Source organism: Thamnophis elegans, chromosome 2 (assembly GCF_009769535.1).
Source record: "Thamnophis elegans isolate rThaEle1 chromosome 2, rThaEle1.pri, whole genome shotgun sequence".
Classification (NCBI taxonomy): Eukaryota; Metazoa; Chordata; class Lepidosauria; order Squamata; family Colubridae; genus Thamnophis; species Thamnophis elegans.
Window position 1 is genome coordinate 63,163,683 of NC_045542.1, and position 12,443 is coordinate 63,176,125.

General features: G+C 42.3%; 1 protein-coding gene across 1 annotated transcript in view; it reads left to right on the forward strand.

Annotated features, from left to right (window-relative positions):
* The first annotated feature begins 8,313 nt into the window (after nucleotides 1–8,313).
* MYH10 (myosin heavy chain 10) overlaps nucleotides 8,314–12,443 on the forward strand; it is an 83,834-nt gene continuing 79,704 nt past the window's right edge. Inside the window, 1 exon segment of the mRNA XM_032210022.1 lies at nucleotides 8,314–8,460. The gene's annotated coding sequence lies outside the window, so the exon portion shown is untranslated.

Consider the following 12,443-nt stretch of genomic DNA (forward strand, 5'->3'; position numbering starts at 1 on the left):
ATTCGTAACTGGCTGACCAACCACACTCAACGTGTAGTCCTCAATGGAACTGCATCTACATGAAGGGAAGTATGCAGTGGAGTACCCCAAGGCTCTGTTTTAGGCCCAGTACTCTTCAACATCTTCATCAATGATTTGGATGAGGGAATAAATGGGGTACTCATCAAATTTGCAGATGACACCAAGCTGGCAGGAGTAGCCAACACTCCAAAAGACAGGCTTAAGATACAGAAGGATCTTGACAAACTTGAACATTGGGCACTATCTATAAAATGTAATTCAATGGTGAAAAGAGTAAGGTTCTACATTTAGGCAACAAAAACAAAATTCACAGGTAGAGTATAGGTGGTACCTTGCTCAACAGTAGTAACTGTGAAAGGGATCTTGGAGTCCTAGTGGACAACCATTTAAATATGAGCCAGCAGTGTGCAGCAGCTGCCAAAAAAGCCAACACAGTTCTAGGCTAGATAAACAGAGGGATAGAATCAAGATCACGTGAAGTGTTAATACCACTTTATAATGCCTTGGTATGACCACACTTGGAATACTGCATTCAGTTTTGGTCGCCACGATGTAGAAAAGATGTGGAGACTCTAGAAAGAGTGAAGCGAAGAGCAACAAAGATGATTACGGGACTGGAGACTAAAACATATGAAGAATGGTTGTAGGAACTTGGTATGTCTAGTTTAATGAAAAGAGGGACTAGGGGAGACATGATAGCAGTGTTCCAATATCTCAGGGATTGCCACAAAGAAGAGGGAGACAAACTATTCTCCAAGGCATCTGAGGGTAGAACAAGAAGCAATGGGTGAAATCTAATCAAGGAGAGAAGCAACTTAGAACTGAGAAGAAATTTCCTGACAGTTAGAACAATTAATCAGTGGAACAGCTTGCCTCCAGAAGTTGTGAACGCTCCAACACTGGAAGTCTTTAAGAAGATGTTGGATAGCCATTTGTCTGAAACGGTATAGGGTTTCCTGCCTAGGCAGGTGGTTGGACTAGAGACCTCCAAGGTCCCTTCCAACTCTTCTATTGTATTGTATTGTAAGATATCATTTTGATGCTATTTTTGGACAATGGCTTTTACCTCTATTTGTCCTTTTTTAAAACCAATTAGATATTTCAAGTTTTCATTGATATTTAGTTATTATATATTTTTATTATTATAATAGTCTCCTTTGTGATCATTGTCATTAAGAAATCCATGTATCTTGGACTTCAATAATAATTTCTTTAAAAAAAAAAGAATTCAGAAAGTCCTAGGCTACTAAATCTTTAAATGGCATTATACTTTAGAATAGAAAGAAAGGTGGTATGGCACATTTCTGAATAATATCTCAAGAGGGCCGTGATCTTAACCAGCATAAACAGGAAACTCCATCTGCTCCTTTTCCTCAAAGGTGATTTTCCAAAGGCAACTGGACTTCCTTAGGTTTTTTTTCCCCTTGAAAATCTTTTGCTTCTCATCCAAGAAGCTTCTTTAGTTCTGAAGAAGCTTCTTGGATGAGAACTGAAACATTTTCAAGGAAAAAAACCAAGAAAGTCCAGTTGCCATTTTTGAAGACATCTGTTCCTTTTTGCCCCATTGAATTTGCTTTTGGTCACTTGGTACCACTAAACCACTGTTTTTAAAACTTAGAACTTAAGATGTATGGACTTCAAGTCCAAGAATTACCCAGCCAGCATGAGAAACATAATACTAATCTTTCAGCACTTCCTAGATTATTACTGTGTCCTCTCAGGCAAAAACAAAAAACAAAAAACACCAACTAGCAGTATGCTAGCATCTTTTCTGGTTAACAGAGTTTATTAAAAGGCATATGTTTTTGGGAGTTGCAGCTTGTTTTATCAGATGGATGGAATGGCTAAATCAATTTAAGATTTATATTGGGACAAAGTACGGTGGGTGGAAGGATAGAAGATAGTTCGACAGATTAGGCAAAATGTGGCTTAAAAACAACAACTGTGAAAGGGACCTTGGAGTCCTAGTGGGCAATCACTTAAATATAAGCCAGCAGTATGTGACAGCTGCCAAAAAAAGCTAATACAATCCTTAGTTGTATTAACAGAGGCATAGAATCAAAATCATGTAAAGTATTAGTACCACTTTATACAAGCATAGTAAGACCACACCTGGAATACTGCATCCAGTATTACACATTACAAAAAAGATGTTGAGACTTTGGAAAAAGTGCAGAGAATAGCAACTAGGATGACCTGGATACTAAAACATATAAAGAACAGTTGCAGGAACAGGTTATGGCTGGTTTAGAGAAAAGAAGGACTAGGGGCGACATGATAGCAGATTTACAGTATCTGAGGGGCTGCCATAAAGAAGAGGGGGTAAACCTATTTTCCAAAGCCCCAGAAGACAATACTAGAAACAATGGATGGAAACTAATCAAGGAGAGAAGCAATCTGGAATTAAGGAGAAACTTCCTAACAGTGAGAACAATTAACCAGTGGAAAAGCTTGTCTTCAGAACTTCATCAGTGGAGGTTCTTAAGAAGAGACTTGACAGCCACTTGTCTCAAATTGTATAGGGTCTCTACAAATTTATGTTCATTAATTCTTCTGTGCAGAGTTCATTCCATTTGTCCTATGTAGAACCCAGAGGGTGATTGCTGGCAGATGATATCCATTTGTACACAATGTGTAGTAAGTTAACACCCATCCCTCTCCTAGAAGAATGAAATATTCTAGGAAATATTAAAAAGGCAGAATATTATATTTCCCTGGATGAGAAAAGGAGAAACATGTTTTTAAAGACAAAGAGTAACTCCCTGCCACAAGCAGATATTTGGTGCCCATTGAACAGGACTAGGTCAGCCTATCTACAAGATAATTAGACCTTCAGCTCCAGTGTGATGGGATTAAGACATGACCCTACAGGACATAATAGTATTAACCCATCTAGCAACAGGGCTCACTGCATTGCAAAACCTCTTAAGGACATTACATCACCCAGGCTCCAATCAAACTTGGGGCAACCTACAAAGTTAGCCATGATCCCTGCATAGCCCCATGGAAGTCTGACAGCAACCAATTGAATGCATGTCCTTGCCATGGGAACAGGAAGCTCAGGGGCAAGGCCCAAGAGTGGGTATAAATAACCCTCACTCTCCACTTCATGTGGTCAGCTCTCCAGGACTTCAAAACCATGTTGTTTTGTCCATCAATAAACCAACTTTCCAATCAGCCTCCATGTTCCAGTATTTTTCTTGCCACTTAGAACTGAACCAGATGGATATTTTTTGCCAACAAATGTAATGTGTGCCATCATATATTAATGGAATTAACAACTTGGCATCAGGATTCAAAGAAGAACAAAGTAATATGAACGAATTTCAACCTTCCAGGAACACTTCAAAACAGACTTGAAAGTGACAGATTTTGGGTGAAATAAGATGATGATGATGATGATGATGATGATGATATGATGATGATGATGAAGAGGAGGAGGAGGAGGAGGAGGAGGAGGAGGAGGAGGAGGAATTAAAGAGCACCATCGACTGAAAAAATGGTGAACTCACATACCTTAAAAGATTTCGGGCAATGTCAGGTCTCAGCAAATACAAGTGATTTTTGACACTAAGCACAACATGGCTCTTCCTTCCATAATGTTTTATTCCTTTCTGGGAGATCTTGATACCATTATTTGTGCCATTTGTATTTGATTAAGCATTTGTAAAAAAAAACATATGGACAAAGCACAGTAGAAGCAGATGGGAATACATCTGCAGTGTTATGGCTGGGTTTTGGCTGCTCCATAAGCAAATTTTGAAAAACAGTATTATTATAGTTCAACATAAGACAGTTAATAAAACTTGATGACCTCATGCTTTTCTTAGTCTTTTATCTCCAATATATTCCAGGATGTTTTGACACTAAAGGTGATAAGGAGGAAATGTGCATCCACTAGTAAACTGGAAAAGTTATTTGGTTAATTTCCTCATAAATAGTTTCAGAGATGGCTAGCCCAAAACATGTTGTTTGCAGAGGACAAGCAAACATTCTTTCCTCCAAGCACCAAAATAACTTGGTGTTTAAGGTTAACTTGGCATCCAACAGAGAAAATTCCATTTGCATATCCAAGTGAACCAGTATATGAGCTCTTTGGGCTTAACCAAGCATGTTTAGTGGCCTCAACTGCTGAAATTTATAAACCATGGTTTATATAAAAACAAGTTTCAGAATCCTTTCCAAAATTTAGTAATAATATTTCCTTCAATAGAGTTTAGACAATTACATTTTAAATAAATACTTTCTGGAGGAAAATGGAAAAATGAAAACTCAGTCCATAAGTAATATTTTACATCACCACTTTTATACACCAAAACTTAAAGGAAAATCTCACTATTTTTCAGAATTAAGTTAAAGAAATCATAGCTTATCACAAATTGTGGATCCAATCAAAAGGAGTCATCTGAGAAAATATCCTGCCTAAAATTAAATCCATGGTGATGGCTATATAAATATAACCCAAACCCATTTCTCAAGGAAATAATAATTCATTCTTGCCTTTCTGTTTAATCCTGATTGATCTCTTTAATTCAGTTGGCTTCTTTTCCAACTGAAAAAGAGAGAAAACTCCTTCAAAAAATGAAAGCCAAGCTCTTGCCTCGTCTGTTTTCTTTTCCTTTTCAAACAATTTTAAATATAACTTGTTCTTTTTTCATCACCTTGATTATTTTCCACGGCTCTATCAACAATAATAATTTCAGTCAAAAATCATGCTGAGATTTATAGATATGCAAAGAAACCTCGAGGTATATTAACATAATTATGAAACATAATGCTCATAGTGTATTCTTGCAACAGACTATACTGTAACCAGCATTATGACCATGTTTGTAGAAAGGGGTGTGCATTGATCAATTTAGACAGCATTGGAAGCTATAGTTTGGTTTATTGGGGATATTAGAATGATACATGAAGTTAATGTAATATGCCATACACAACAACAATCTGGCTTAAATTTTAAAATGTACATTTAGTCCTACTTTATTTTATCCTTAAGACCACTGTGGCAACTACAGTATGAATCCAAATATTCCTCACCTCTGACCATGCTGGGAATTGTGGCATGTAGGGGGCTATCAATTCATTACCTCTAATTAATTAAAACTTCATTAAAAGCAGGAATTTTCTGATTAGCAGTCAGGTTCCTAGCAGAGTAACTCTGATGTGTATCTGATTAGAAGCTGTAGTTGTTTTGTTGCTCTTTCCTACTGATTCACTGCAGCCAGTGAGTATGGCTAAACTTCTTGGCTCTAACTTTGATTCCAGTAGGAGAAATTACTAGTCCTTGTAACAAGGTTAGCATTGTTTGGGACCCTTTCTGGTTGTTTTAAAAGTATGCATTCTTGATTATTTGGACATATAATTCTCAGTACATCTTGTTTCTGTTCCTTCACCTGAATATGTGTAAATCTAAGGTGGTACGTCTGACAGTATTAATATCATTCTGCTCTCTCACCCCTCTCTCTCCAACTAGCAATTCTTCTGAACTTTCCTACAGCTTCCCAGCAACCAAAATCTTAGCTGTAGTTTGCAACTTTACAGTGATGCTTTCATCACCTATAAATGTTTTAGACCAATGCTTTGGCTACTTCACATTACCAGTTCTCCGATTAGATAGGCTTTTCGTGATCTGACTATGTTTGTTTTGTTCAACATGGCTTGGCTGATTCCTCCCAATCAGTTCTCTAGGGACTAAGATTTCAACACAATGTTTAAAACTCACATAAAGTATTTTTTTGTTTGCCAAACCAACTGCTGCGTTTGTTAATGCAGATACAGCATGAAGAAATAAGATGTTTTAGTATTTAAATTACAAGTCACATTTGATAGCTTGAGAAAAGGTAGTATATATATACTATGATTAGCATAAGTATTTTCTGTTGGAGAGGGATGCTACCATACATTATAGGTAGCTCTAAAACTGCAAACGTTTGTTTTTACAGTAACTTGAATAATCCTAATTTTCTACATAGTAATGAGAAGTTGGCCTTTTTATTCTTTCTCTTCACATTATTTACCCCTACAGAGGGAATGGCTCTTCGGCAAATCCACAAACATGTTTTGCAAAAGCAAATGCGAAAATGAGATATTTAGAAAGCAGGTTGAGGGCATCTGGTGAAGATTCCAAGGATTGTGTGCTTAGTACTTTACATATATATATCTTTTCTCATGACAGATTCTATTATGTATATTACTGGCATTTAGATTTTTATTTTTATTTTTCTTGACGCTGAATTGGAGCATTTTCCTTCCTTCCTTTCCTCCCTCTCTCTCCACCTTTTCCACCCTTTCTATTCCCTCCCTCCAGCTCTCCAATTCCCATCTAGTCTCCTATTTAACTTGCTTGTTGGGAAGCAGGAAGGGAGAAGGCACTACAGAGAAGCTAGCAGAAAATTGAGGGCCAGAACTAATAGGCAAGTAAGAGGCAGCTGCTGAGTAGGGGAAAGATTTGAAGAGATCTGCGTGTTATAGGTCAGGAATATTATGTGGAGGTCCATAATAGGTGCTATGTGTGTTGGGAAAGGTGTGTGTGTGCAGAGATGCCATATGGATTGGGGAGGGTGTATGAGTAGGTAGGAAAGAATGGTGACAAGAGAGGGTGTAGGGATAAAGGACAGTATGTGGGGGTCATAAAGGTATTTAAGAGATATGTGGATCAAGAAGGCTGCATGAGGACTGCAAGTCAAGATAAATGCAAGTCAAAAGATTCACAAGTCACGAATGGTGCATGAAAAGTGCTTGGGCAGATTCAAGAGGTGCCACATTGCTTTGGAAAGGTGTGTGGAGTTGAAGAGAGCCTGTGTTGATGATTAGATGTGGGTGGTGATGGTTGGGGTCGTGTAGGTCAGAGGTGCAGATCAAAGGGCATGGGTAGTAGCAAGAGCCAGGAAAGGGTATATGGGGATCTCTTTCCTTCCCAACAGGGTAAGTATCTGCTGTTGAGTGGGAGGGAGCAAGGAATTGCAAGAGTGCCTGGGAAATTGTTACAGAATGTTTGTATGACAGTGACAACAGCCGCCGCCCAACCACAATAGTACCTGTGGTTTCAGGTCACAGATTTTAGACACGTTCTGCAACTACTATGTTTTCCCCAAAATAAGACCCTGTCTTATTTTCTCTTGACCCCCGAAATAAGCACTTGGCCTTATTTTCAGGACAGGTCATATTTTCGGGGAAACACGGTATGAGGTACCTTGGTTCAAAATTGTTGCCCTATAATACAGTGTTTTGCCCAGCTAAAGGTCATGACAATGAGTGTTTTATTAGTGTAGCTCTAATAAAATTGTTCAATTTATAGAATATCTTACAGAATAACCAAAGATACATTGGAGACAACAGCATGGATGGAACTCCCTAACTTAAAATTCTTCTATCCAGTATCAGGACTCATGATGACCTATCCAAAAGCAAATGTGTTGTAAGGTGAGAGGAGGTCATCTGTGCCACATATAGAAGGCAGTGAAGTATTATATTAAAAGTATTTCTAGTAGCAATGGAATAGATTTCTAAGAGTACATGCACTCTATGAAGAAAGCACCTAGATAGACCAAAGGGCTAGAGACGGCCTGCATGGATAGCAGAAGGATGCAGCACTCAGCCTACTCAACTTAAGCAAGCTTTATTCTGCCCCAGCGGTAAATGCATCTTCTTTGGTGAGCAATACATCTCCCACATCAAACTAAATAGCAGTAAACGTCCCAATTAGGTTACCACGCAACAGAGAAGAGGAGCGCGCTACGACTGCAGCAGTTCAGTTACCCGCCGTGTAAAGGGGCGGGGTATTGCAGGCTACCCCCAGAGACCCCCCAACGCATTTCGATGTATCCCGCCGCTGTTTTTATAACCCCCTCGAATGTTCCCCTGGAATTCACGCGCTACCATTGACCCTCTCGCCGTGCTACCTTCCACCCCCCCCCCCGTCCAGGAAAGTTCGGGGGGGGGGAAGGGGAGCAGAAGGACCGCAGCCGTGCACCTTAACACATCCCCTCTCTCCCGCCTCACTCTACGGACGCCACGAAAGCGCCATTGAAATGAGAGCCCTCGCTAGACAGGCAGGCACAGCCACAGCCAATGGCAATCCCAGGCGAGACGGCGTGGGGGAGGCAAGGGGGGCGTTTTCGGCGGCGAAGCTTGAGAAGGTTGCTATGAGGCTGGCTCGGGGCGGAGCGGGAGACGGCCAATAGGTGGCGAGAATGGACTCCGATGGGTCGCGGAACGACCAGTGGAAGCCTGACAGGGACTTGGGGAGGGGAAGGCGGGACCAGCGGGGTGTGCTCGGTGTGGCGCTAAAGGAGCCGCGAGCGGGGGCGGGGCGGCTAGTGCGGACTCAGTTCGAGCGCGTGCTGGGGAAAGCGGCTCGGCGCGAGCAGCAGCAGCAGCGGCAGCAGCAGCCGGGCGGTTTATCGAGGCGGTTTATCCAGCGCTGGCTGGATTCAGGTGAGACGTGGGGAGAAGGCGGAGGCTCTGCCTCTGCAACCCCTCCAGCCCCCCACCCATCTACCCACCCACCCGCCTGCCTGCCTACTATTTCCCGCCTTGTCTGGGGAGGAAGGAGGGTGGGCGGCCAGGGGAAGGAAGGTCGCAGGGCCTCGAGTCGGCCTGGAGTCTCCCCCACCCACTTGGACCCTCGGCCGTCTCCTCCCCCCGGTTGTGTTTTCTTAGAGAGCCGTGCGAAAGGCGTGAAAGGAGGAGCCGCTCCTTTGCCTGGGCGAGAGGGGTCGACTGGCGTTGCTGCTGCGGGGAATACGTGCCTCCTAAACGTGGTCTTACACCCACCCCATGGGAGGGTGGCGGTTGAGGGTCCTGTGGCCGGGTTAACAGCGGAAAGCGCACGTGTCTCTTTGTTTAAGGGGAGAGGTGGTCGGATAAAATGGGGGTGGGTGGGTGTGCGAGCGAGCGAACGAAGCAAAGGCGCCCTTTTGACTCGCCTGGGGACGGGGGTGTAACCGATCAGCCCGCGGCAGTGTGCGGTGGAGACTGCCGCTCTCCGATTCCGAGATCCTTTTGTGCGGGATCGCCAGGAATCTCCTCCGCCTGCTAGGTCCCATCCTCCTCCTGGCGATCGTCTCTCTGCCGTAGGAAGATGTTGGCGTTTTTTCTATTACGGTTCCTCTCTTACTATTGGAGCATTGGAAGTTGCCTCCCGATTCACTGTGATGCATCCCTTGCCTTCCCCCCCCCCCTCACTTGGGTTAAAACTGATTCCCAACTTGGCGATCGCGCCGGATCTACGGGCCAGCTCCCCTTAAACCGTGAGATAAGCGTTCGCCTTTCAACCGGTTGTCATCGCCTTGTTCTCTCTCCTTCCCTATAGGATATCTGGGGATATGTGGGATACTGCGTGTTATTGCAGTGGGTAGGAAGGGCCTCTCAATATTGTTAGCGTTGCATTTTTTGCATTCCAGTTGCTTCGGGAATGTGAAATGAAAAATGCACCTTGATACATGATCTTTCTTTGATTAGGGGAACGTTGTCTAATTAAATGCAGATTCCATAGGAGCAACGTACATAAATCAGATTAGGTAATTTAATGGAAAAAAATTGAAACCAGCTACCTATGCTCTTCCAGACCTTAATGCTGGGCCTGTACATATTTCTCAACAATGCGGCTTACTGCTGATCTAGCGTTCTGGGAATCAGCTGCCTTGCCTTAGAATAACACTGGAGATAAAGAGAAAGGGAAGTCCTAATAACTGTTACAAATAACAAACATATGCTAGACAACTACATGTATGTAATACATGAGAATAGAATGATGCTGTAGAGAGCCTTAGGTCTTGAAGATTTTACCTTGGTTCCAGATTAGTGTCATAGAGTAACTCTCTCATGTTTCTCATTATTGTTTGAAGTACTGTTTTTAGTTGGGGGGGCACTTCAAACATGTTCCTTCCCTTCCATGGCTCCTAGTCTGTTTTAGCTGATCTTTCTGTAGCCAACCCATTCTCTAATGGTTGTAATGTGAATTAGCTACTGAATAAGTGAAGCAGGCTGCTTATGGCCCTCTGGTGGAATGAATGACTTCATACTTGCTTTATATTTGTTAAGCTTTAATTATTGGACTAGCTAGCATATCAGTGTAGATACTATAACATACTGAATGATTGTTTGAAAGAGGGTAGTCATTTAAAATGCCATTTATGTGGGGAATATGTATTCTTAACAGATATAGAGAATTGTTCACTACCATGGTTTCCCCGAAATACAACCTGTCCTGAACTTAGGTCTTGCCAAGAGAGCCAAGGTGGCGCAGTGGTTAAATGCAGCACTGCAGGCTACTGCTAGATCAGCAGGTCAGCGGTTCAAATCCCACCGGCTCAGGGTGACTCAGCCTTCCATCATTCCGAGGTGGGAAATGAGGACCCAGATTGTTGGGGGCAATATGCTGACTCTCTGTAAACCGCTAGAGAGGCCTGAAAGGCCTATGAAGCGGTATATAAGTCTACTGCTATTGCCACATTTTTCACGTGGGCAAAATATAAGCCCCACCTCTGAAAATAAGCCCCCCTGGACAACCCCCTCCAGCCAGGCAGAGGACCGCTCACTGACCTAGCGGTATCCCGAAGGCCGAACTTCAGAACGGGGGGGGGGGAAGGCACTCACGTTGCTTGCCGCTAGGTTGGGGAAGTGGCGTTCTGTTTGGCCAGAAGGGGGAGTTGCCGTGCGGCTGCTCCCTTGCAAATGGCTTCTGAAGAGCCGGGCACAGCCTCAGGGGTGAAGCAGCCATGAGGTAAACCACGCTTACGAGCAGCCGCCCAGCAAACCTCCTCTCCAGCCGGGCAGAGCGCCATTCACTGAGCTAGGGGGTCCCTAAGGTGCAATCTACGTGGCGCTCTGCCTGCCCCACAGCTCCCGCAGCTTGACACATTCGGGATACCGCCCTAGATCAGTGCATGGAGCTCTGCCTGGCTGGAGAGGGTGGTTCCGCCCCCAGCTTGCATGCCTCCCAGCCTCACCATGCCCTGCCCAGCTCTCCCTGCAGAGCCGCTGTGCTCTGAGCATAACTTCTTCTCCGGCTTCCAAACTCCGGAACTCGGCTTCTGATTCTTCCAGCAGCGGCCGCTCGAGGAGTGCATAGTTGTGCGGCCTATGGCAGCTGGCCCACAACCATAGGTTGTGGGCCCACAACCACTGGCTAGGATACCCCCTAGGTCAGTGAATGGCGCTCTGCCCAGCTGGAGAGTGGGTTTGCTGGGCGGCTGCTCATGAGCGTATTCACCTCATGGTTGCTTCACCCTTGAGGCTGTGCCTGGCTCTTCAGGAGCCCACTCGCAAGGGAGCAATCCTAAAACAGTAAGCCTTCCCCTGATAATAAGGCCCAAGCCATATTTAGTGGGTCAAAAGAAAATAAGACCCTGTCTTATTTTTGGGGAAACATGATATCTAGAGAGTGTTTAATACTATCCTGGCAGGCTGCTAACTAGTATGTCACATAATATGATCCAAGCAATAATCAATGTCCAGATCAGGTTTATTTTCTAAAATATAATATTTACAAAGTATTTTTCCTATAGTAAATGATTTTGTATGACAATAACTTAGCACACTGCTGAATATAGAAATTTCCCCATAATTATAACATAGCTATGATGTTATTTATTTATCTTTCAAATAAAAACTTTATAATTTGAATTTGAACAACTTTTTGAGGGGTATTGGATAAAAGTTAACTATTGAAAGAAATAGTTTTAATTTAGATTTTTTTAAAAAATGCTTATGATGTAACCAATTGTCACAAAAGCCCCATTCAAAGACTAATTAAATTCCTGAGTTTATTGCTCGGTCCTTTTATAGACTGATGAATTTAATATCCTAGTAGTAAATGACTTTATATATCCTGTGGCAGTGGCAGAAAATTATGCTATGTTAATAATTTACAAAAGCGTTGAATACTTATGATTTACCCTATTTGAGGTGACACCTTCCTGGAATGTATTTTTAATTGGGAATTTATATTAGTAAGACTTTAAATATTTGCTAAATACTGTTTTGTCAATACTTTGAAGAAACATGTCCCCTTATATTACAAACTTTGTGCATACATTAAATTACAATCATTTTATAAATATATAGTTTATGTTGCTCTGAAAATGTACTCGATCTCTAAGAATGAGGTTCTAATAGTCTTACATATTTTTAATGCTCATGGGATAGCTTTAAGTAACAAACATTTGCACTGGTAGGGATAGGCAAATAGGGAAAAAATGAATACATTCAAATACAAAAGGATTTTTTCCATTTTGTATCAGTCCTGAGTGGTGCTGGGAATATTGAGGACTGCATCCTACTTTTCATTTTTAAACTTTGCTTAAAGGGTTTTTAATAAGTGAATTTCTTTATTTTCCTCTTCTAGGCTGGTGACAGTCTTCTTTAGAAACTATTTGCAAGACTCAATCTCCAAGTCTCACCAAAGGCAGGAATAT